This window comes from Lissotriton helveticus, chromosome 5_1 (genome assembly GCF_964261635.1).
Source record: "Lissotriton helveticus chromosome 5_1, aLisHel1.1, whole genome shotgun sequence".
In the NCBI taxonomy this organism is placed as follows: Eukaryota; Metazoa; Chordata; class Amphibia; order Caudata; family Salamandridae; genus Lissotriton; species Lissotriton helveticus.
In genome coordinates, this window is record NC_136065.1 from 1,509,612,858 (window position 1) to 1,509,640,018 (window position 27,161).

The 27,161-nt window shown below is 42.6% G+C and overlaps 1 pseudogene across 1 annotated transcript in view; it reads right to left on the bottom strand.

Moving 5' to 3' along the window:
- The window catches only part of LOC144755514 (histone-lysine N-methyltransferase SMYD3 pseudogene), a 72,909-nt pseudogene extending 58,789 nt beyond the window's left edge, over positions 1–14,120 (bottom strand). The window contains exon 1 of the transcript XR_013594918.1: positions 14,057–14,120. The product of XR_013594918.1 is annotated as a histone-lysine N-methyltransferase SMYD3 pseudogene, transcript variant X2 (transcript). The remainder of the gene's footprint in view (positions 1–14,056) is intronic.
- Positions 14,121–27,161: the final 13,041 nt, after the last annotated feature.

The following is a 27,161-nucleotide window of genomic DNA, read 5'->3' on the forward strand; positions in this document are numbered from 1 at the left end:
TTGAGAATACGGACTGCGAATTCCCCACACTCATAGTGTGCGATTCGTAATATTGTGTTCAATCTAACAATGAATAGTTCCAGAACTGGATTGAAAACTGTTTTAAAGATGCATAAGGTGGCACAATCAAGCATAAATTCCTTTGGGAACAAGTAGTTCAGTTACGACAAGAACTACAAAACACTGAAGTGATACATACGCTGAGACATCAACATGATGGTGTTCACGTTGAAGGGAATTCATTGGTTGATGAAGCTGCGAAGGCAGCTGTGCAAACGGCTTCCGTAGCTGCAATTATTCGTACAAAATTTAAAATAGACGCCGAAATAATGCTAGCTGTCAATGCCACAAGCAAAGACGGTGGTAAAACATCACCAAAAGGCTTTCCACTCAAATACTCATATTTAACTGATGCGAACAATGTTCCGTTTGCTCAAATCCATGGAGTGGGGGATAGAGTCATTCTAAACATGGAACATAGATTAGGACTAATCTTAGTAGCACATGAAGGGCTCGCCTCTGCACATGTTAGTGTTTCCCCCACAGTATAATTATTAAAACAGAGATACCGGTGGCCGCGCACGAGGAAACAAATCAGAAACAATGTTTTGGTATGTGAAAAGTCCTGCGCAGACGCCCCTGTTAATTTGAGATAAACCATTAGCTTGCGTTTACCTTGAGCACTGCTGTCCTTTACAGAGTGATGATAACTATAAATATCATGGTCGCAGTGGATTCGTGTTCAAGATTAATTTGGATGTGGCCTCAGCGCTCGACTGACGCTCAAACTGTTATAAAAGATTTGGGAGTCTTTATCTGTACATACGCAGTCGGCATGCTACATTCAAACCAGGGTCCTGCGTTTAGGCCATGACCAATCTGGGCGTTGCATTGACGTACTCTAGTCCATTCCATCCTGAGGAAATTCGGTTGTGGAGAGAAAAAACAGGGACATAAAGCAATCTATAACAGCCAGGGTATTAGGTTTGGGTGACGGGTGGGTCAAACATCTAATAAGTGTCCAACGTAGTCTTAACAATTTGCCTAGAAGTTCTCTAGGGGGTATCACTCCATTTGAAGTCCTTTTGGGGACCAGAATGTTAGTAGCGGACCTCGATTGTCAGACTTCAGTGGTAGACCAAAAACCCTTTGATATCAAAGACCGTTTGGCTGTTTTACAGAATTTAAATGCAATAAGAACAAAACAAAGTAACGTGTTCCTGAAGCCAAACACTACTGAAGAGAAACCGACCATCCCAGCAAGGCCTGTCTGGATCCCAAAGCTTGGTGATCAGGTCAGAGAAAAGATCGCGGACAAGAAGGAATTTGGGCCTTCTTACAGACAACCAGTACCTGTCCTAGCAATCCACGGATCAAGAACAGTATTACTGCTGCCTCTTGCTAGTAAAAAGGATAACAGGTTTGTGTCAATTGACCTGGTCAAACCACATCATGTGGCCGATCATAAGCAGTAGGCCCAGTGGACTCCGCCGATGTAGCAGACGCCCTAATCTGGCTACTATCCATGAGGTTCAAACTGAGAGACTCATCACCTTTGAAGAATCTGCAGTGCGAAATAAAGGACTAAGCAACAAAGCTATGGAACTTGTACCTCTTGAAACCCAAATAACAGTTGGTCAAGCAACGCCTGTCTACAATGAAATAGCATCTGACTATACAAATGTAACAAGTGATCCTGTGGTTTCAGCAATTTCAACGAATCCTGATGCAATCCCAACAATTGACAGAACTGCCTCTGGCTATTTCATTAACTTTGATACGTTTTCTGAGGATCCCAGTAAACCTGCAACAATGCTAGCTAAAAGAACTTTGAAAGAACAAGCGATTGACCTTTTTCGTCACCTGCAAAAGACTTATCGGGTTTCACCATGGATTGAACTTTGGATTGTGTTGGGTGTATTTTTTCTTCTACTTTAGTTGACTCTGGTGATAACTTTGGGAATGCTGATAAATGGAGGATATGTAAAAATGGACACAGCAAGTAACTATAGTTGTTGCTTACGAGAAGCAAGGCAGGCAGTAACTGCGCCTCTTTTACTGCCAGCCTTACTTCTCGCAAGCAACGATTATAAGTACAAAGTGTGTGTTTAGGCACCGCTTGCTGGTTTCCATACATGAATAAAAAGCACTGTCATTTACAATGCCAATAGCTCAAATTCTCGCAAATCCAAAACCTATTTATTTCACTGCAAATGCTTGTTTTTCACGCAGACCGTGAGGGCAAAATTGGAGAGCCCAATAGAGACCTGTATCAGCACCTGCTTTTCAGAACTGCCGGTACTGAGCACTGGCAGGACCCGGCAATAAAGCCCTGTATACTGAATTAATCAGTGCTTAAATGTCCCATATAATAGGCCTATTTGCGGTTAATGATGTATTTCTAACATATGTTAAGTTTGCCACTATATGCTTACAGGTTCTGCAGGTTTTCCACATAGACCTAGGCTGGTGAGGCGCAAGTCTGTAATTTAAAAAGTCAGGATCGAGGTCTGGGATTAAATTCCGAGTGATCACCGCTTGCTGCCGGCGGCGATCAGTAGCTGAATTCTTAAATTAATCTCACCTCAAGAGATGTCAATGTCGCTTACAAAATCGCACAGACTGGCTGGCATACCTTAAAACCAAAGGCTTCCAAATAAATGTCTTTGGCGCTCTGGAAACACAACCATCACAACACATCAGAGCAGCACACCTAATGTAAGGAGAGGCTTTCCAAGGGGTAAATGAGATTTTATGACAGCTAGAATGGAGCTGCCACACCAAGTTGAACAAAAATAAACCTCTCCAAGTTTAAGAAAAAAACACATTGTCAGCAGATACTTACAGTTTGAAAGGCTCGTCAAAGCTTCAGCAAAGAGCTCTGACAGCAGCAGAAGCTATTAAAACAAGCTGGTGACAGCGCAGCAGTGCGGGTGGAGGGAAATTGAAAGCGCATCGGCACGCGCTGTGTAACGCCAGCCGACGGGGACAGGAGATGTGCACGCGTACGGAGTGCACATCTCCTTTCCGCGTGTGCACATCTCCTGTCCACACGTGCCACCTCCTGTCTCCCTTCGGCAAGGAAACCGGCGACTACAGGTCTCGCCATGGCGAGCAGCGAATGCGCTGCATCGCTAGGCGAGACCTTAAAATGGACACAGCAAGTAAGAACATCAACTTACTCCTCAAGCCACACAAATCATCTCATTGTGAACAAAGAGACTTGTCATCAGTGAACATCAGAGCCGTTCCTATACCTGGTGGTATAGCTTGAGACAGAACTGATTAGACATTTTTGGCCCTGCGGAGCTGTTGAAGATTTCACACCAGTTCAAGATTTCCTTGAATGACTTTGTTTCATCTAGTACCTTTTCTGATGATTGGGACTTCAAGACTGTTAATAATATGATGTCAGACCTAGAAATGTCTGCAGTATTTACAAATCGTGAATATTTAGAAGGTTCATCAGACTATGAACACATGTATTGTTATAATCATTATGGTCATCATTTCTTGCACAAATCTGCGAATTCTAGAAATGTATTAATGTATAACCAATGGGAACATTGTCCTACTCCACCAAATGGTAGCTCAAACATTTTTTTTAGAAAATTTCCGTTCTTGTCAGGTTTCAATGAATCCAATCCTGAATCCTTTTGGTTTAAAAATGTGAACAAAACAGGAATGAAAAGTATGTTCATAAATACCAAGCAAATTTATTCTGCAGCCTTTTATGCTCAACTGTCTACATTAGGTTTCGACTTTTGGAAAGACAACATTTAGACAAAAACTGTCTAGGGCACAAAAGATTGGCAAGTGCAGGGGATAGAAGCTTTATTTAGAGTCTGCATAATCCCTGAGCAAATTATGTTTTTAAATGACACTGTCCAACAGACGTCTTGTCTTGGGTTAGCCAAGATAAAAGACATGAACAATCTGTTCATACCTACACCTACACCTGTTAGTGATAACACTTCAGAGGGGGAGGTCGACGTACATACTAAATTGCATCACAACAGAACAGATCCAGATTGGAATAAATGGTTAATATGGCCCACAGACACAAACAACTGTCAAGATAGATTCCTGAACAAAATACGGGGTTTCGCATTCAATATGCCAGATCCAAGATATGTTCAGAGACAGCATCCAGGAATAGTAACAACATACTGTGTAGGGAAACTTTGCCTTATATGGCTACATAGATCTACACTTAGGGATGTTAAGCAACACTTATCTTTCCTTAAAGATGCCGCTGATCTTAGGGAATTCTTGCTAGGACCAAGAACACCGCGTCATAACTTTTTTATATTTGCCGGTATCTATTCTGCTTATAATGAAGCATGGAAGATTACGCAACTGCAGAACGAATAATTGATCGTATTAATTTAGAGAAAACTCTCTCTGTGGTTGACAATGGGTTAACAACTCTGTCGTCCAGGATATATTTATTGGACAGCATAGTGTCTTCTGCCATAGACATCATGGAGCAGGACATGGTCAGTCGCAATTACGTTCTATCATGCTATTAGGCTGGACGTTGTAAAACGTTCGTTCAGGCTATGTCCCTTGGTGTTTAATCAATACTACGTCACTGTTTTCAGACTTCAATCTCACTGATAAACAGATCAAATTGGCACAAAGGGAAGCAGACTATACAGTGCTGAGCATTGAAAAACTGGAAAGATTGCCATTTACTGTCGCTGAAAAGCCAGCAACCGAATGGATAATACATGGAACAATCACTCTGCCTGTTACAATTTTCCATTTGTAGTATTGTCTAAAACACATACCAGCAGGCACATATGAAAAGTTGGGTAAAGAATACATGAAGACATCCTTAGAATTACCATAAACTTACAGATGTTGGATTGGGGGTCGTGAAGTGTTTCTTAGCGAGAAAAACTGTGAAAACGCACTAAGCGGTTCCCTCCTTTGTCGGGGAATAAGCCTACACGGGGCCTGCGATGGTTCCTCTAACAACTTATCCTGCCACCTGCAAGGTTCACCAGCTGCGGTGATTGATCCAATTTTTGGACAACTCTACGAATGGGAGTTACCTTATGTTGAACGATCACGGCTGCTGTGGCATGTTGCTAGGAATACCATATCTAGTAACTGCGTGAGACAGGGTCAATTGCTGTATGCAAGTATTGTTTCCTAAAACCAAGACCTTCACTGAACATCTCTTCTATACGAATTGATACTTTAAGCAGAATGAAATCCATTCTTTTGCAAAAAACGGTGCAACTGACCTCGGCCAAAGAAAGCTATGATCTGTAAGTCGCAAGGACTTCTGCAGAGATACATACCCTCTTAACTACAAATTGCCCCATACATTTCTTAGAAATGTTAAGTCGTTTCTTAAACATGTCTGATACGAGCGGTATTGTACATGTATTTAAGACCGTATTTTCTGGACTATTAGCACCTTTTGAAGCAGTCCTAGGAATATTTCCAAACTTCGTACACTCTGTGTTTGGCGGACTACCTCTCATTTTGGGACTCGCTGCAGGTATCCTATTTTTACTACTGCTGCTGCGATATGGCAAGTCAATTCACAAGCGACACCCACTTCTCCATGAAGACATCTCTACTGGCCATGAGGTGTTGTGAGCGCATTGTCCAAATTTTGGAACTACCTTGTGTAGGAGAATTAAATACCACATGGTTTCTGTCATTCAGACCAATTTGGCAAGATTGCATCTTACCTGTTTTACGCTGCCTGCTATGCGGAGAAGAATGTGTGTTAGACACATGTCTCACACTCCCATCAGTTATGCCAACGGATGTTGATACTTTGCTTGAACCAGTAACGGCCCATGCACTGTGTTGTCCTCAGCGGCTACCAATTCTGATGACGGCATTCTTTGAGATCTCACAGACGCAAATTGCAACTGCTGAGGTACGAGAGGAAACAGGTGCGCAGGTACCATTCATTGCGAGCATTGCTAATGCGACCAGTGCTGACGGCGATGCTTCACATCTATGTGCGATTAATCTTCTAAACGAGGTAATCCAACTTTCACCTACAATGGTAGGCGACTTTTTTACAGACTTAGAAGATTTGATATTTTCTCCAAATACCAACACTGAATTTTGAATTTGGCACACAGTGTTCTGAGAGACTTTGAATTCGACCTTCATTTTTTCAAAACAAAATTCTAACTTTGAGACTCTTTTTCCAATGATTAATTTTTTTTCTCCAAAATTGTATTTTTGGCACAAAGTAATCTGCTTAAAGTAGAACTATTCATAGAGAACTAGAATTCTTTGAAAAAACTTCCAGGGACAATTTTTGACCTTGTCCATATACCAACAGTTTTATGTAATCTGACATGAAATGGTTTCTGCACCCTTTTTCTTCTGTATTTACGTACCATTTCATAAATGTATACTATCATGATTCATTCAGGATAGCATTTTAGATGTCAACTACAAGCTTAGAATGAAACATTGCTTGAAATGCGTACAGCACAAATGCTTTTACGTATGTACAACCAGTACCAATGCATTTTTATGTATTGTGGGTGGGTTTTAAACACTTGTTGTATAGGTAGTTTTTAGATACGTGTATACATGTTTAGAGCTTAGTATTTAGTAGAAGTCGTACATAAGAAAGTGGAGTGGGTGTTGCATGGCGTTTTAGATTTCAAATTAATTTTCCCGATTCATGCCCTTATATAGGTAGAATACATGTTGCCCTTATATAGGCATAGAAATCAAGCTCTTATTTAGGCATAGCCCATGCTATACAAATACAGGCATGGCTACGTCACAACGATTTCTTGGAAAAGCAGCTTAAATCCGTTAGGGACTTTCCCTTGCTTGAATATTGATTTCTCCAAGAACTACAATGAACATCTATTCCTTAGAGGTTCATTCATGACGTTCATATGCCCGACTTTACGTCAATACTGGCATTCCTGGGGAGCCCCGGGAAAGTGATTCGTCATTTATGCAATGGACTGTAACTGACACTGCCTCACTCGGACAATGTAGAACTCGCTGATATATTCCCTAAATGTTAATGGAGAGAACTGTTATGGGTTGATGCCATGATTCATGGAAACTAATGTATAATTCTGAAGTACCAATGAAAAATAAAGTTTAAAAAAAAAATACTGGCATTCGTAAACACCTTCAAAGTATAAATATACCTTCACTTGCTATGGCAAAGCACGATGTGGTTCGGTGCAGTTCGACGACCTACGTGCCTGATGCAGCTCACTACAGCAAGTGCCGAAGGAAGACGACTCTCCAGCTGACGCACTGACCAGGAAGCTGCCCTCCTCTGCCGAGATGCCAGCTCCATTGTTTCTGACTTCCCTTGCAGGGTGTTGGGAAATTGAGTCCGAGACAGAGATACCAGACCTCCTTCATTCTAAAGGCATGGAGCTGATTAGAACCTAGAGAAACCTTCGGCAAATTCTTGGCAAAACTAAACCTATGCTAAAAGACGATACTTACTTCTTCCCTCGTACTAGACTTAGGTTAGGTACATTAGGGTAGGCGTATTTTAGAAGCACCAGTTGAGTATTTTAGCCTATGTTATTTATGTCTGTATTTTTATATGGCTTAGAAACCATATAATGCTTTTACAGTATTATTTCATATTACTGTTTACGCTGTACAAATTATACTTTACAGTCTGCCTAACTATTGTAGCAGTTCACCTCTCTTGCATGAGAAAGAAGACTGTTCAATAAACCCTTTTTTTATTGAAACGCCCATCTCTCTATTTCTGTGCACCCTCTGTTGAAACGAAGCATGCACGATTGAGTGAGTGAAATACTTATCTATTGTTTCCATGACTCTGAAGATAGTTATTCTAGTCCTAGGGAAACAAAGTTGTCATGTTTATGCGGTTTTCAGAAACCAATCCCTTCATGTGTATTCAAGAAAGTTTCTAGTGACCTCTGAGCTAGCTGGCACTCATAATTAAGTTTAGTATATTCGATAGAGACCTACTGACCTAAGTCCTACGTCATATCTATAGGATATATTATTCCAATGCGCAGAGCCTATTGGGAATATAGGAACTACACTACAGGTGGAGATAAAAAATGTGACAACAAAATTTAAATGAATGATAATGGAAGTAGCGTCTGATTCAAAAGTAGAATATTATTATCAATCAAATATTGAAGTCCATGTCAATTTCTTTCATTTTCGATTTCTTTATTCGCCAATTATAGAATTCCACAATCCAAAGCAAGAAAATTCAGGAAGGCCAAGTCCAAATTCCAACAAAAAAGTTCATTAATACATAGATCCAATCAATATGACAATTATTCCAACCAGATCATTAATTCCACGAACAGAACAGCCTTTGTTAAGAGCAGCCTGCGCGTTTCGTCCTCCTTTGGCCATCATCAGGGCTCATTAAATTATAATTTTTGAATGCTGAAACTGTCTCCTACTTCTCCTTGTTCATTAGGTATTCTTCACCATTAACAATTTTTTCATCTTTCAAACGCGATATTTTCTCTTTTCCAAGCTTTGTAAATTTAAGTCCTGAGCACAAAAGCCCAACCAAACGGGATATTTCTCTTTTCAAATTCCGTTATTAAAGTCCTGGGCACAGTGACTCAACGTTAATCTTAAAGCCACACATCTTTTTTACTGTTATAGTTCTAGTCGTCGTCGCCAACGAGTCCTGATAAATCTGCTTAAGGGGTGGAGATACACTGGAGAAACTGGAAATATTTAATACAGAAACAGCACCGGAGGCAAGAATCCGAGTTGAGGTGCACCGAGTGAACTGCTTGTGAGTTTGAACAATATGTTAGTATTTATAGGTTCAAAAACAGTATAGCAGTAGGTCAAAAATCAAAAACAGTGCATGACTGCGCTACACTGAAAGAGCTCTGAGGCAGTTTTCAAGAGGCAACATAGGGGCACTAAAGTCCTATTTTAAACGTAATGTAAAAAACATTAGGGATAATTAATGCAGAAAAAGCAGGACTGCGAATCAGGGCTGAGATGCGTTGGAAGAGCTCAAGAATCTTGTTTACTCAGTGCTTTAAATGGAAATCCAGAAGTGCAGGAGCTCTGTATTCAGAGTACCTATTTGCTCCAGAGAGGCACCAGAACTCTCTATTTTGCGTATCTATTTGCCCCTTAGTAGAGATTGTACTCTCTATTCAGAGTAACCTTTTGCTCCTGAGAACTGTCAGTATTCTCCATTTGGAGTAACTATTTGCTCCTCAGCAGTGCCGGTACAGTCTGGTCGGAGTATCTATTTGCTCCAGAGAGGTGTTGGTACCACCCCCTGCCTGTAAAATCTCTTCAACATGAAAGAGAAGCACTTTTTATTTAATGTTGAAGAGATTTTACGTGCGGTACGTTGTACAATTTACAATACATACCTTTTCAGGAATCGGTTTATTCCCTGGGTCTTTGAACCAAGCCAAACATTTGGCTCAACTGTCTCGACTCTTCCTGTTAATTTGTTTTCTCACCCACCACTAGGTCTGGGCCCATATGTCTAGCCAGTCCTACGTCAGGGCACTCCTTTATCTCTTCTTAGACTTAATAGGCCAAATAAAAAAACTATTTTCCGAGTCTTTTTCTAAATGTCAACTCACTCAAAACATTTTTTTTCATATAATGGCCCCTTTGATGGGAAGAGGACATTTCTGAGGTGGGAGTATCAGGCAAGTGCCACTACTCAGGTTCCCTCTGTGCCAGCCTTCAGAGAAAGTTTCTCTTCATTACTACCTCTACCTGACCCTGGACTCTGCAGCACATTCCCTTCAAGGCATGATTATCCCCTTTTCTACCATCCCTCTCCCATGCACCTAGTCTCACAGCTGACTTTGGGCCCCAACCCCATATAAGCTACCATCCGCCTCCACTTTCATTATTCCCCGTAAAAAACATTAGTAAAATCCCGTACAAACTTGAAACATTGAATATAGAGCAGTAAATATAATTAATACGCACTTTAAAATAGGTTCCACACTTGCCTAATGATCCAACTGCTAATTAAGGAAACATAAACAGAAAAACCCTAATAGGGCTTCAGCATTGGTGCGAAAGTCTTTTTTGGCAACCCACCAATGACCTCTTTCTTTGCAGATACCGTTACTACCCGCCTTCACCAGTACCCTTCATCTCTCTGTAGCCCCTTTCTCATATGCATTTAATTTGTTGGATAGCGCTACTCCTATCAGTGTAGAGTGTCACAGTACTTTACATCACACACACATTACACAGCGACAATGAATCATACAAGTATGTAAATCAGTCTATAAGGAATGTCACATAAGACAATGAGGATTACAAGGTGTAGGAATCACGTCATCCATACTGGAGGGCAGTATATGTTAAAAGGGTTTGGTCTGGAGAAGCACAAACTCAGAATTTAAAGCGTACCCCAATGGGCTTTCCTAATGAAAAATGTATATCTGCCCAAATAAACTCTTTTTAGCAACATTAGAATAATGAAAGACTGGGGAAGTTCTAACTATATTGCAACACAAAATGACAAAAAAAAGCATAGTTCTAACTTTACCATTCAGTTTGTGAGCAGCTATTTGATGACAGTTCATAGGTCATTGTCCTATGTTAAGATCGTAGCTTCTGAACTGCAAGTAACTAAAGGATCTCTGTGACAAAGGCAGTAACCCACTGAGCTATCCACATAAAATGCAGTGTATCTGCATTTAAAAAATGCCAACTATTTCTCTCCAGCAGGATCATTAATCAACAGTTATCTGGACATTTTTATTGTTGCCTTGCATCCGTCGCAGATGATAATGATAAAAACGATTTAAATGAATCATACTCGAAGTATGTGTCTTGCTGGCCCCTGCAGATTTTAGAAACAAGAAGAAATAGCCACACATACTCTGACCTGCTTGGGACGTTGAACTCTGCCTTGCAGTGCAATCTGATAAAGCAACAGTTGCAGGGTCAGGAAAGGTGAATCAGTAACAGGATAAAGAAACTTCTTTTCTCCAGCACTGAATAGAAAAGGCAAGATCCACGCAGCAGGGCAACAGGCAAAAGATACCCGCTGCCAAAGGAGAGGATTTGTCCACTCGCCATGCGTCCATTGTACCTGCAAGATTGGGCGGGGACACAGCCACCTTTCTATAAGGAGATGCGTGAATGGGGGTCCCTGTGAAAAAGAGCCCCGTCCAATCGTGCAACTCCTGTAACAGGAAGAAACACAACGTTCGGAGGAACATTTTCAATTAAAGTGGGCATTTTCCATTGGCCTTCATGTCATCACTGGGAGGGCCAAGGCTCATGTTTGGGTGGGCCTGGCCCACCTGCTAGAACCGGGTCTCCATGACCTGACCCGCAAGTTCAATTCTGGAAATTATGCCGCATGTCTGCAGACGGCTGAGACTCTCTCGATTCCCCAGGCTAGGCCTGACAATCCCCTAGTCCAACCCCACAGCCGGGCACAAGAAAGTTTGGTGATTTCCTGAGATCGGCCCGAGCAGTCTTGGTAGTTGCGCCACACTCCCAGCAGCCATCTACCCTGAATCCTTTTCGTTTGACTTGAAAATCCCTGCTAGAAGGGGGTTAGGGTTTTCAAGCAATGTACCTAACAGAGTCTATCTCAAATTCAATAGAATACGTTTCTAAATCAATTTGAAGATCATGCATATGCAACCTAAGTGGACCTAAAATGAGCTGAGATTTTCATGCGAAGATTGGATCAAAACTGATTTCCTCTGAAAGATCTGCTTGAAATGTCATTAATAAATCTACTGTTTGACATACAATTGATCCTTAGATTAGTTCAGAGCGATTATTAGTTTTAACGGTCTCAGGATTCTTATTATCCTTTGTAGACATCTGTATGGTATTTGCGAAAGCAATATCCATAAAGAGGCCTGCTGCCCGAGTCAATTAATGCTGATACTGCTGTTTCCAAAAAGCCCCTGCACAGTTACTGAGATAGATACTAGGAAGTGCATACTAAAATCAAATTCAAGATTCAACAGTTTATGAGAGGCTGGAACAATATTAAACTCAGAAGTATAACCTCATTCATTAAGAAAGATTTCTCTTCCCTGCCCTTCTTGGTCAAGTACTCTAAGCGTATTCTTTGGTTATATAGGACAATCTATCAAGAAATGATCAGATTATCCACAATAAAAACAAAGGTTCTCCCCCTTCCTCGTTCACATTCCTCTTTTGACCTAAATCCTTCTATCTGCATTGGCCTGCTTTCATCAGTTTTAGTGATGGGCTCAAACTTTTTTTCTTTAATAACATTCAATTCTTCATGCCAATGTTCAGTCAACTGATGCTCTAATTCTCTAATTCATAATTCTCATTAATTTAACCAAATAGGCAAGTTGTAATATCTACCTGTACCTCTTTTGTCATAGAATGTTGGGCGGTATACCACAGCCTCACACAGGGCTGCCCCATGGTCCACTTCCATGCCAATCTGTGTGCTGTATGTGGATCAAGTCAACCCAAGGGCAACTCGAGAAAAATAAGGATGTTAAATGGTACGGTTCCTGAATTTAAACAAGCAATTGCCTATCATTTTTCTTCTTCCTTTTAACATTTCCTAACTTTTTAAACGAATGGTCAGTGGGCGTGATTTAGATGATAATGGATCCACTGGCGTAGGAAGGAGGGTGCGGTGTGTGCGGGCCGCCCCGGGTTTCATCACTGAGGGAGGTGACAAAATGGCAAAAATACGTGTTTAGGTCTCACAACACTTTTTGGGAAAAAGTATATTATTTAAAACGAGTTTAATAATTTAATATGACAATCAATTAATCTCAACAAGTCAACGGGGGGAGGGTTGACAAGACATTTTCCGCACTGGGTACCACCTGACCTTGCTACGCCACTGAATGGATCATAAACTCAAGTTGTTGGGAACAGGTGTGGCCCAGGGACTCCAAAATCCTTAAGACAACCCTGCTAATTCTACCACTAGATCGATTAGATGGGAAAAAATGTGAGGAATCTCTGCTATTTGTGCCAGTAGATTTTTCAAATCATCCTGAAACCCTCTATAAAAAAGATGCTTGTTTGCACTCTGGCCGCTCTCATCAGCAAATAATAGATTGAATTCTATAAGGCAAATTACGAGATCATTAGTGCTTTGATTCAAATGTATCAAACGTAATAATTCCATATTTGCAGATTGGACATACTTATGTTTGGAAAAACCTTTTGTAAATTCTGTTTTAAAAGAATTGTAAGTATACTGAACTGGGTCATCTCCTTCAATTAATTGTACCGTCCATGAAGCTGCAGTACCAGCAAAATAAGGGAGCGCAGACTGCTCACTTAGAAAGTTAGTATGGGGACAAATAAAGTGATACTGGTACTGGGAGAGAAACACTGCAAATGTATCTATGTCCCTGCTAAAGCGTTCAGTTGCAGCCAAATGAGTAGACTGAGGGGTTACAATCTGACCCATAGGAATCTCACCTGAGGCTGGAAGTGCCGGTTCACCGATATTTTATGAACAGTCCTTTCATTAAACTGAAATGTCGTCGGCCTACTTGGAGGACAAAGGTCAATAGGTAGAGGCCTTCCAAGGAGAAACAGACCATTAAAGGCAATTGAGACTGTGTGCTAGAGTGTGGCTAGCATCCTGGGGTACGATCAAGTCTTCAGATACAGCTTGATTTTCCCTTTGCTGCTACATAATCATTTGAGCTAAACCAGAAAGGGTAATGGCCTTAAGGACCATTATGTCCACCCAGGAGGGTCATTTGTGAGCTCGTCGTTTTGGCTCGATCATGATCGTTATGTAGATCGTGGAAAGACAATATGGATTTTAGAGCAGCAGAAACCACTCCCCCAACACTGTCTGCCCCCACCTCCATATTTGTATATATAGATAGGATATATAGACACTAGTGAGGAAGGGGAATTGGATAAGAGAGAAAAAAAGAACATCCGACCCACCCTGGTGGCTTCTTATAGGGATTGCCTAGGACATCTTGCCATGAGCTCACTCATCTCACAGACGTTCCTTGAATACAGAAGGGTATATTAGCACTAAGTAATAAACCATCATTTAATAATTTTCAAATTGTTCTGGCTATTACACTGTCACCTGAGTAGTTTGTATCCAATAATACACTGCCATCCTTGAAAAGCGGTGGTGTGATGAACTTCCTAACAAGAAAGAAACATTTGTGTTTAGAAGCTGAGGTGTAGAACTGTTTACCACAATAAATAGAAATAAAAACTAGAATCAGAACTGATAGCCACAAAGCCAATTGTTTTTACAGGAAATCCAAGTACTTTTCAAGGTGATGTCTGAGATTAAACTTGTAAATAAGGTAATTAGGACAAATTGCAAGCTATCCCCAGTAAAAGCAAGTCTTTTGGAAATATTGTCCACCAGGATATATACCATACACATGGCAGAACTGTTCTACGCAAATGCAAGTAACAAAGCAACAATATATCAATCACATGTACATTGAAACATTCAGCTTTGTTCAGGAGGCACTCTCGGGTTCTTCATCTGGCTAAACTACAAAATGTGAGTGGATGGACTCAATCATTATTTTGACTCTGAGGCATGATACTGGATGTCACACCTTTCACCCGTAATTGGGCAGATCGTTAGCACAAAACTTCACCTTACCCCATGTCACACCTGTTCTTCCCTGTTGCTTAAGTACTGCAATTTAATAAAAGGGCCAGTGAAGTTCCTGGGTTACATGAGTGGAAGCTAAATGATAGGAAGATAACTCTCTGTAGTTTCACTATTTATTTATTTTACAGTGCTACATAAGGCTTAAGAACGCCGAGGACTGTACAGAAAGTCAGAGAGTGAGAGATAGAGGAAGAATAAGTTAGAATCAATTTCAAAGGTTAAAAAACTCATCTTCCCATGTTGCTGTTTTAAAACATAAATAACTTTCTCCTCTGTTTCTTATTGCTAGCCGATTTTTGTATCTTGTTTGCTTATATTTATCAGCTCTGTTACTGATGGCTCTTTGTGGCATTTCTTATTATTTAATAAAACTTATTAAACAAAAAAACAAAAAAAACTCATCTGATGTGGTTTTTGGTTGTGTCTATTGAATGTATATGAAGTATCAGTTGAGAGCAGGTGAGAATAGTTCCGTTTTCAGAACTTCCCTGAACAGCTAGTGGTTGGATTGGGATCTAAGACTACTGATGAAGGTGCTCTATCCTTGAGTAGTCGGGCCCAACTGCATATTTCATCATCTTGCAGGGTCTTGCAGTAATGCTGGCTAGGTTTCACTATGAAATACTCTAACAATACCCCAAACTGGGTCCTTTGGATTCATACTAATAAATCCCTAACTCAGTCCTGGTAGTGTCGCACAGAGCAGTCAGGTTTTACTAGAGGACCATGTGGTAAGCTTTTCAGGGCACCAACATGGATAAGTAAATTTTAAACAAAATCCAGAGCACACAAACAAAAGTAACTTTCTGTGAGGGTAATCACATATGTCAATAAAGATAAGATCGTAAACCAAAGTTTCTTTCAATTGCTTTATATAATTCCAAATGGTACTCCTGTCAAAGGAGATCCCAAGAACATTTCGTCAAATCGGGTAATCACCCGTGACTCTTCAGGGCTGCGATGGTGTGTAAGATGGCGGTATCGGGGGACCGGTGATAATTCCAACCCGGTCCTAGTCGGGTTAAGTTAATACACGGGCCTTTTGTGGCCAGTACGAAGTAATGGGGAAGCAAGACAGGCGGGTAATGGCGTCTAATGTCAGCGGTGGCTGTGAGCCAGGCTGTTGTGGAGCTGTATGAGGTTGCCGGATACAGAAATAGTAAATGACAGAACACAAAAGAAATCCAATACCAATTTCTAAAAATAGAGCAGACTTTTATATAACTTTAGACACCAAAACAACACAATCAGATAAGTATAACTGGAGTTATAGATTTTCCAAGGGAAAAAAATCAGTGTAATTCACTACTGCAAAACATTAACATTGCGGTCAATTGAGAAAACAGCTAGTGACAATCGGTCACTTGCAGGTTGAGTCCAGTGGAAACCACTGGGAGTTAAGGTAATGCAGGTCAGAGGACCAAGTCTCAACAGTCAGTTCAACTGTACCTGGCTCCAGGGGGCCTGGGTGCAGAGTTGTCTTAGCTGTCCTTTGTGCTGAAGCGGGAGCCGCGGCAGTGCTGAATTGACCAATAAATAGTGTTGGTGAGGAAATGGCTCCAAAATCTTGACAAGGGGGCCACTGAGGTGGTGATCTAAAGGTGTCACAGGTATCCCTCGAAGTGCAGCATCGAACAAAGGTCGTGGCAGCTGGACTGGTCACCAACAAGCCTTGACTGCAGTAAGCTCATCTTTGGGTTACTTCGATGTCCTGGAGTCTGGGGGAAAAAGGTAGTCACCAGAAACTTGCTGGAGAACAGGGCTACATTTCCTACAATGTACTAGGCCATTTACTTTTGGGCGGGGCCGAAGGCCAGTGATTCTTTGGTTCTGGGAGCGTTCAGTGCCTGCGGGCTGCAGGGGACTAGTACCTATTGTCCAAGGTAGTTCTGAAGTTGGATTTGGGGCTCAGAGAAGATCCTATTGCTTTTGGAACTGGTCTCTGGTCCAGGACGAGTCTCAGTCGTGCAGTTACAGGGTGGTTACCACAGGTGCAGGTTATCGTGCCTTTTCTTTGTACAGGTCGTGAAGTCACAGACACAGATCTCTTCTTTGTCCTTCATTGCAAATTAAATGAGATCGGTGTTACTGGTGCCAGGGGTGCCCCTTAAATCCAAGATTTATGGGCACTGGGAGTGTGGGTGCAAGTAGCCGATGGGCTACTAGCTCCAGCAGTCAATCCACACCTGAAGTGACTACATCCAGGGAGCATGCCACCTTTTCCCTTCAGAATCCTCTATTCTACCACTTTTAAAAAGCAGAACCCATCCTCGGCTGCACAGAGCAAGCAGTCCACCCTAGGGGTGTGGCTAGCCTTCTGTGGGTGTACCACTCCTGCTAATTTTCCCACTTGCCCAGGTGCAAATGTACCTGAGGCAGGAGGATGGCTTTGTCCTCCTTTGCGAGTCAGCCTGATTGCACATCAGAGGTGGTGTGGGCTTTGAAGCTCACCGCCTTGATGTGCAACTTCCCTAGACATCCTGTCAGGGAGCGAGGCGACACTTCCCGCCCAGGCAGGCCTTTGTTTCTGACTCCTGGGAGTGTCAAAACCTCCTGGCAGGGGTCAGAATCCTGTCTTGGCGGCACTACTAGGCTGCCTGCCAGGGCACAGGAAAGTCTGGGGCAACCAGGAGGGCAACCTCTAAGGTAGCCACCTGGGAGCATGTCACATCTGACTTAGAAATAATGAGGTTTATTGAGACAAGTCGTTTGATATTAAACATTAAATATTTTAGCGGGCCATAATGAAGTTCGCGACCACGGATGCCCAGGTGCCAGCACGTGTTAGGCTATGGTCCCCTGACCACTTATAGTAGCCCTTAATGGAAAGTGACTATTTAGGGATATATAAGCTTGACTTCTATGTCTTCACCTTTAATATAATGCACCCTGCCACCTAGGCTTAGAAGGCCTACCTTAGAGGTGAATGGCAAATAATGCTGTGGCCTTGCCACATATGGTGAGGGCAAAATCAAATTAGAGCAGTTTACACTGCTCCTGCAGTCTGCGATGGCAGGCCTGCTGTCATCTGTTTATTTGAGTCACTTAGGGTGGCACAAACAGTGCTTCAGGCCCTTGTGACCACTTTAACTCCCATGCCCTGGGTATCACAGGTACCATAAGGGGGTTAAAGTATTTGCCAATTGGGGATCCCAGTTTACATTTATCATATTTAGGGAGAAAGCACTGGCACTGAGGCCTGGTTAGAAGGCTCCAGTTAACCTACAGAGTCATAATCATCAGCATTGGGGTAAAAGGTGTGGGGGGACAATACAAAATGGCACTTTCCAACATGACCACACCCCCAGATGAAAGGTGATGAGCAACTAACCTACACCTGTAGTGGTAGATGCACTCTTGTGGTCTGACACCCTGTGATGACCTTTGACTACATTATTTTAATTGACTTTAGTGTGTTATTTTATCCTAGTCGGAATGTACGATGTCCTGCATATGCTTGTTTCTCTTACAGGTTTCTTGCAGTCTTTCAGTGGGAGCTGTCACGGAGTAGGACAGCCTTGCCAAGACCATAATCTGTGGTATGTGCATTTGAAAGCGTGAGAGGGAGAGAGAGGTGTGGAATGTACTTTTTGGTTTCAAAGTGCATTGTTGTGGGCAGTGATGCACACTTGTACTCGGTGTTGTGATGCTATAGGACATTGAGAAATGAAGTATGATAATCTATAAGCAGTTGTGCACAATTTTGCATTGTGTTGAACATTGATGAGAATTATACATGTCTTACTATTGGCTTTGACATGGCCTCATGTCATCCTTTTTTCTGACTCTGCCTTGCTTGAGCTTTTTCTGCATGCACAGCAGCTCTTGCAAGTTGTTTGGGTTATTCACATTCAAAGATTGTTTTTGTGAGACATTGTTTAATGTACCTGGAAGGCTTTGTGAGCTTTGTCAAGATAGAGAGGGGGACATGGGAACTCCTTCCTGCCATGGGAATGCTTACTAGGAACCTGGCCAGTTCTGGTAAGATTCCTCTGGCGCGGGGGGAGGTCTCTCCCAAACCTTTTAGTGTGTTTTGAGACTATAAAGCTGAGGGTTGTTGACTTAGAAACCGGGAGTTTGGAATCCGAACGGGACTGACGTGTCTACATCGGAGTGTGGAACCCTGGTGGCTCAGGCTCTCAACCACAGCTGTTTAACTTCTCCAGTCAGGAGTGGGCTGAGATGCAGTGTTTGCACCAGGTGAAGTATTGAGTTTTGACTAGTGCCATTGTGATGCGTGGTTCCAGTGGCTGTGGTCATTTGAAGTGTTGAGTTTTGGTTATTGACATTGACATTGTGATGTTTGGCCAGTGGCTTTGATCATTTGATCTGTTTTCTTTGTGATGTATGACTGAGTCAAGGTGCACCTCCAAAGTGCGCATTTGGTGTATTCAGTGTATATATCTTTCTGATCTCTTGCAGGACGTCCAGCATACTATATTTTCTTCAGTGTTATCTCATATTATTTGCTGCTTGTTTATTCATGGGCATGTGTTATTATTGCTTACATATAAACATATATATCTCTTTGTTTATTTGAATCTTGTGCATTTGCCATCTGAGAAAGCCTTTTTGTTGGAGAGCATAAAACCCCAAGCCTTGTTCTAAAAGAGAGAGAGTCCTTGCATTTTGTAAAATAAAACCCTTTACTAAAGTTGTTGTTTGTTTTGTGTTAAAGTCTTTTGGTTCGCCGAGTTTTGAGCCATCGTCTGGGAGCTGTATTATCTGAGAGGCATAAGCAAGACAACACCCTGATAGTTCTTATCATCTAAGTGGAAGAACTTGAAAAGGCAATCTGCATTGACATTTTCAGTGCCAGGTCTGTGTACCACTGAAAAGACTACACTCTGTAGGGAACTGTACCACCTCAACAATTTGGGATTCTCTCCTCTCTTCTGCATCAGCCACCTGAAAGGCCTGTAGTCAGTTTGACCCTTGAAGTGAGTCCCAAACAGGTAGGGTCTCAGATTCTTCAAGGACCAAACCACAGCAAAGGGTGTTGAAATTTAAAATCTGATTCTCTTGTTTTTTGATTGAGGTATGCATCACCCATTTTCACCCCTGTCCTACTTTCAGCCCTGGCTCTATCCTTGACACCGCACCTCCATAAACATTGGTAAAGAATCTACATTAGGGTATTGTAGGCTATGTGTACATGCGGAGTCAGCGCAAAAGAACAGCTGGCGTCTGCTCTGGGTTTTTCAGACAATGATAAAGCCTCAAGTAAAGTTTACCCAGATAGCATATCTTGTTGTGCAGCCTTAGGATGCCACGACTGCACAAAGACACCAAGGCTGTCGATTCTTACCGTTACCTCATTTGTGTGTTTTTCCCAAAGCCCTATTTACCTCTGGGCATCACTTGTTTGTGATCTTTTGCTATAAAAACCCATGTAACCATCATTCAGTGTATTTCCTCCTTGAGTACCTCTGTGGTGTTTACCGGATGAGGCCCCATTCATGAATGCTAATAAATGATCATTGGTTTGTACTTCACCCCAGTGTCGATTCCTCCTTACTTGTTAAAGAACCCCTGGATGAAGGGTGACCCTGCACCAGTAGGTTTTAAATAATCCGCTTCCACAAGGCTTCCCTCTCAATGGCAAGTCAACGCTGCTCGCTAGGGAGGAGTTACCTGATGATATAGGCAACAGGTCGGTCCTGGCCCTCATTTGTTTGTGACAACTCTTCCCCAATCCCATATTCATAAGTAGCTGTTTGAACAATGAACTCTTTCCCATTGTCTGGTACTTTCAAGATTAGTGCGGAGCACATACCCTCTTTCAGTGTGTCAAAGGCCTTTTGGCATCCTGTTGTCCAGATGACCTTCTTAGGCTGCTTCTTGGAGGTAAGCTCATTGAGAGGGGCCACAATGGTACCATACCCCTTCACTACTCTCCAGTAATTCCCAGTCAAGCCAAGCAAAGCCCTGGCTTGGGTCTAGGTCTCGGGAGCCTCCCAATCTAGAATTGTCTGTAGCATCAGGTGCCGACGCTGCTCTTAACAAAAACAGTGGTTCTGTCAGGAATAGAACAATTTCTTTGATTCAAGATTTGCTTACCCAAAGGAAACCATACGAGGGTGTCGGCTGACACCCCCGTGAAGAGGAACTACTGAAGCCATTACTCCAGTGCTTAATTTGTGCCTGTGCTTTCCGGTGCTTAGCACCGGCACTTCGTTATCAGGGCCGGGTCTAGACATACCTGAGCGCCAATTCACCTAGTGCAACATGTGACACACAATATCGGCACTTCATTGCAGTCTCTAGTGAAGAGCCAGTTGATATATTACACAAAAAAAATTAAATCCATGCCTTCAGTCAGTGTTGCGCTGGGTGGGCCACTGACAGGGCAGGATTTGGTCCTGTGTGCGGCAGCGTAACGTTTTAACGCTTCCCTCCTTATCATGATGCACACATGCAAGTCACACCAGCACTGAGTCAGTCCGTTCAGTTGAAGCAGGCAGCAGCGTGTTGTGCAGTGCAGCAGTGTGTTGTGCAGTGCAGCACTAGGCTGCAGGCCTCAGAATCAGATTAATGAAAGCAGTAAGTAATTCTGCTTTTTCTTGAGCTTGCCGGCCATAACAGTTTTATGCCAGCCAGGTTAAGTGAAATTAATGTGTACCCACGTCGCTCCTCCTGGGAATAATGCCCCGTCATTCATAGCAGCTAAGCTGAAATATTGGAGATTTCCTTGGAGACAACTAGTTTTGTTGTGCCCTAGAGATGACACTTTAACTAATCCTCACTTCCGGGCTATATTTTTTTACTGCATGCTAGTTTTGGCTTCTGATGTTCTAAACCAAGTATTGTCGAGAAACATTACGCTATGTTAATATAGTGTGGATAGCTCAGTGGATTAATGTGCATGCTTTTCATAACAACACATTTGTATGACGTTTTCATCTTACGACAGTGACAACTTTTTCCTACTGTGCGCCCCTCCAAAACAGTTTGTTTAATTTTGTATGTGCTTCACTTTAAATTGAATCAGAATGAGACCAATCCGTGATCGGGTGGGAGGCAGGTAAATTGCTACTGAGAGTTAAATCTGTAGGAATTAATATGTTGGTATCCCTCCCTACTAATCCATACATTTTATGACGCCTAACCAGTAGACTATAGATATTCTCATTTTATGATGTTGTGTCCCAAGCTTTAAGATCAGCAGTTTACACATGTTCTGAATTACCTGAATGGCTGTTTTGCTGCCTTAAAAAACGGTTTGAGTGCAGAAGTGAGGGGTCGTGGTGCAGCCCTTGTGAGCATTCCGCCAGCAGCAAGTCCCTGCGGGGTTGGTTTAAACTGTTGATAAAGAAGGTGATTTATTTGGAGTGTGCCACGTCTGGGTGCCGAGCTCAGTGGGAAGGAACCAGTAGAGCAGAGGGAATGCACCTGAGAGGCCTTGCAGCAATGAGCACGTCTACTGAGGCTGCCGGTATTGTAACTTGTGACTGACAAGCAATCACACTTGAATGCAGGGTACCGAGCAGACCCCCAGGAGGCTGGAAGGTCGGGGGCCGTTTCTGAAACAGGGGGCTGGCTTTGTTACAGCAACAAAATCAGAAGGCCACTGTGACCCTGCATTGCTTTTTTTCCTTTTTAAAATAAACATCACCCCATCCCTATGGGGCGTAATTCAATTGGGTAGCGCGTAAGCGCTACAAATTTGACTGGTCTAGTGTGGTTGGTCTGCCTTCTCCCTGTGGCTTCTGCCCTCACCATCACCATCACCATGGCATGCATTTGCATATTATATAATGCTTATGCTTGCACAGAGCATAAGCTTTAAATAAAAATGCTAATGTGTGTCAGGAGCCCCCAGTAATTCCTCTCTGCAATATGCAGGAGCCCCTCCCTTCCGATATGTATTCGCTTGCTGGCTACCCCTTGCCATGCACACGTGCACAGGGCTCCCTGGGTGCTTCTGTTCTGAGGCAAGTTTTGGACCAAGACAGAGTGGCACTTTCACCAGTATCGTCGGGCCAGGAGGGTAGAGGGTGGCACAGGCAGGGCATACTCGTGGTAGTGAGTATAACCTCCTAAGTTTGCATTGTCTGAACTTAGTGTGTGCCATTTCCATGCTTTCTGTGTGTGCCATTTCCATGCTTTCTGGCCTGGGCCATAGGTACTGGAAATAGGGGTGTGAATGCTGCTGCAGCAACTCCCAGATAATAGGGGTAGGGTTCAAATAGGGGAATGGACAATATAGTGTCTTTACATTGTTTTCTTTTCATCTTGTCACATTTGCTGTGACTTTCAAACACAGGTCAAATGGCAGGCTATCTCATCTGACAAAGAGCTGTTTATTCATATGTGGATAGTGGATAGTGGTGTTTACTTTTATTTTTGTGACTGTAAACTCAGTGGCTTTTGTAAAACAACATATCTGTAAAGTAACTGTATAAATATTTCATAAGTATATCATCATTTCGAGAAGTGAAGCACATTATTTTGTAATTCTGAAGTGTGATGAAAACACTGATTGTAATAGGAGCAAAATTAATCAAGACACCTTACTTGGTGATCTGTAAATTGTAAATATTTTCTAAAGCCCAATTTCCATTGATTATTGTTTGAATGGGACATCATTTTATCAGTCAAACTGCTTGTCAGTGGGATTTTTTGGCAATTTGAATGGAAAATGTGCTGTCAGTAATTGACAGAGCACTAGCACAGTATGTTTTAGTAATATTTTTCCAACAGTGGTTCCCAAAATGCCCCACTGCTTACATACCACACCCTCACCACCTCCGCCGGAATTTAAAAGGCTCATTGCTATGCTTGTTCTTTGTGTGATGCTTGGATTTTTCACAATCATACCACTTCAGTGATGTCATTGTCACTTTAGCCAATTTGTTCCAAAATTATACTTCAAATGCACTTTTGTTTTCATCATTTTCAAAAGTGGTACTGGGTTAGAGGAACCTCCTATCAAAACCTTATTTGAGGAAGGCTCCCTTGCTGAAATTCAGATCGGTTATTACATCTGCCTTTCAGCAGTGCCAGTTGAGGATGTGGGTGGAGCCGATAGAGTAAGAGGGTGGGGCCAGTGGAGGAAGTTGTTGGACCAGGGGAAAGTGGGAGTGGCCTCTTACAAAAATTTGAGCACCTGGACTTAATATTTTACAAATTAACCACTGCATTACTCTAACTTCCCACGTGTTTTCAGGCTGTCCAACACACCACCTGTCCTGATGAAGACCTGACACAGATGCATTTAAGTCTGCACTACTACATAGGGTCGAAACGTCGACGTTGTTTATGTCAATCCGTCCATGCAAAGTCGCGACACAAATAAGGAAAAACCTCATTCTGTTGTGACTATTGGTTTCAAAAGTGGACACGCAAGAACTTATGTTTTGTTTATATGTATGAATATATGTCACCTTTCTTATCCTTGTACAGCACGGTATTCACCACTCACTACCAGTCACTAAGCATTTCACGGTTTATTTGTTCTTTATGTTACTTTGTTTCAGACAGCCATTTATCCATTGATTAATACATGCAAGGTATATACTAAAGAGTTACCTTTGGTACTAAATCCAGTGTTGTGTGTATTTGTTTACCATACACCCAATGTTGCTGCATAATATGTATTAAGTACAGTGAATTAAATTAATTGTTCTATTCCCGACAGAACCACTGTTTTTGTTTAGCTTCAAGACCCAGGTTCTGAGAGTCACTGGGTTACCCCAAGGTGGACCAAGTAAACAACTGAGCTCTGCCGTATCTGGCACTTACTAGCCTTGATAGTTGGGCCTGCCTGCTGCAGGGCCTGTAATACTTCTCGCAGGTGGACCAGGTGATCCTCTTAGGTGGAATTAAATACAACAATATCATACAGATATGCTGTACTAAAGTTGTCCATTCCTGAAAGAACTCGATTCACCAACCTTTGAAAAGTGGCAGGTGCATTTTCTCAAGTCAAAAGGCATCACTTTAAACTGAAAGTGTCCTGGTGTTGAAAAAGCAGATTTCTCATTTGCTACTTTGGCTAGTCCAATCTGCCAGTACCTGATGTTAAATCAAATGTACTTATGAATTTGGCTGCACACAACTTATCTATGAGCCTACCTGCTGTTGGTATGGGGTGTCCATCAGTTTTAATGACTGTAATCCACACAAAACATCATCTCTGGTTTTCCACCCCTTGTGTGAGGCTTGGGAACCAGTCCCACTGGGCATGCCAAGGGACTGTCAAATGGTTCAATCACCCCAAGTTCTAGCATCTTGCTTACTTCAGATTCGAGGCATACTTTAACTTTTGACAGGGAGGCTGACATCTGTATCCACATCATTAACTATCCTACTCTTTTCCTTCAATAAAGTTTCACCTAAAGGAGAGGAGATAATTTTAATCTACTTACCACTGTCAACATCCAGACAGTCTCCCTCCTGGTGGAGGTTTTGAGGTCACTTGTAGAACGGGACACTCAAGTGACAAGACTCGATGATGACGCTATCCACCGAACCATACTATGCGGAGATTACATACACCGCAGTCTGTGAACATGTGGTTGAGGGTCTCTGAAACAAAAAAGTCTGAGACTCCGGTAATGAGACTTATGTCGTTCATTCCCTCCTTTCTGATAGATAACCACATCATGAACATACCAGGTTGTTTGACCAGCGGTAAAGAGCTCAGCAAACTGGTTGAGGACTTTCCTGCAATCAGTCTTCTGTTGTGCAGTGAGAGTGTCTGACAAGACAATACCCTCCACTGAGGGTTTATTGACAGTATGTTAGGGAGAGGTTCACTTTCCTCCTCCTATCCTCCACCAGTGACCATAAGCATGGTCATGTCAGCCCTGCCTTGGTGATGCTTTAGGCGATTTACATGGAGAACTCTGTGAGGACTCCTAGGGGTGCCTAAGTCCACCCAGTAAGTGATTTCCCCTTCTCAAAGATAGGATAGCGCCCAGTGCACTTGTCCAGGAGGGCCCCGGTAGCAACAGTCTCCAACACCCACACCAACGGACCTGCTTGGTATTTAACTAGTGCTGACATTTGGTCATACCATGGCTTGACAAGCTCTTGGCTGGCCTCCAAATTTTTGTTTGCCTTTTTCATGTACTCAGTCATGTATGAGCACAGGCCCAGTACAGAGTCCACTATGTCCAGCTTGGGATCTTTGAGAAGATTTACCTAACCTTGCCTCATCAAGCTTAGGGGACCTCTTACAGGATAGCCAAACTGAAGTTTAAAGTCACTAAAGCCAACCCCCTTCTGAGGCACCTCTCTGTATGCAAACAAGTGGCAAGGTAACAGGACATCTCATCTCCTTCTGTGTTTTTCAGGGAGAATCATTATCATGCCCTTCTTGGTTTTGTTGAACCTCTCAATGAAATAATTTGTCTGGGGGTGAGACGGAGTAGTGAACTTGTAGTTCACACTACATTCATCCCTCATAGCTTTAAGGTACGCGACATGAACTGTGTCCCTCCATCAGATACCACCTCTTTAGGAAACCCCACCCTAGTGAAGATGCCAAAGGGGGCCTTTGCCACTGCTGGAGCAGTTATTCAACAATAAAAGTAGTCCCTATAAGAGAAGTGTAGCCTTTGACTTCCACAATGATAGTGTTATACAAGGGATAGAATAAAACCTCTCAAATGAGTAAGTTACAGTTGTTCGTTTAGTGTATTTATTTATACGTATCTCATTTAAGAATAAGTGAATCAATTTGAACAGTATAATGTAATACTTCTACAAGCTGAGGTCCATGGGTTACTGGGTTGCCCTTTTTATTCTAGCAAAAACTGCCGGATCAGTGGCAGTCCTGAGAGGCATTGCCTCTAGGTACCTAGTGGCACACCACTACCACTGATATGAACCTGTTACCAGGTGCAGTTTGATGGTCAATCCATACCCTCTCAAAGCGAGTCCCAACCACTAGAAGTGAAATTAAGGGAGCCTTTGGTTATCCACTTATCTTGCCGCAGGCCTGACAGGTGACACAGGAGTGATACAACTCCTTCACTATCTCAGACATCTGGGGCCAATAAAAATGGGCAACCAACCTGTCCCAGGTTTTGGTTTGTCCCAAATGTCCAGCTAGGGGAATGTCATGGGCTATGGGCTATGGTCAGAATAAACACTGTGCACTTGGGTGACCACCGCTCTTCTGGTGGCCCCTGGTTTAGGGTTCCTCGTCTCAGTATACAGGAGTCCATCTTCCTAGTAGATCCATTGAGTACCACTGACATCTCCCTCTTCTTGCCATACAGCCTGCTGCTAAGGCCTTCAAAAGTAGGACATGACTTTTGTCCTTGGGACAGGTCCTCTCTGGAAGGTCCCTCTGCACTTAGGAGTTCAGCTAGGTCAGGGTATGTTCCTTCAGCTGCAGTTCCCTCCTCGGGCACCAGTGCATCTCCCTCAGGAGAACTCTCTTCCTGGTCCTGTGTCTTCTTTGAAGCTGTCTTAACAGTCCTCTTGCACTTTCTCTTGTGCTTGGATTCATGCACTATTATTTCAGGCTCTATAATGCCCTTGACCTCCCAGTTGGGCTGCGTGTGCTCTGGTTATCACACATACCCACTCAGAGAGACCC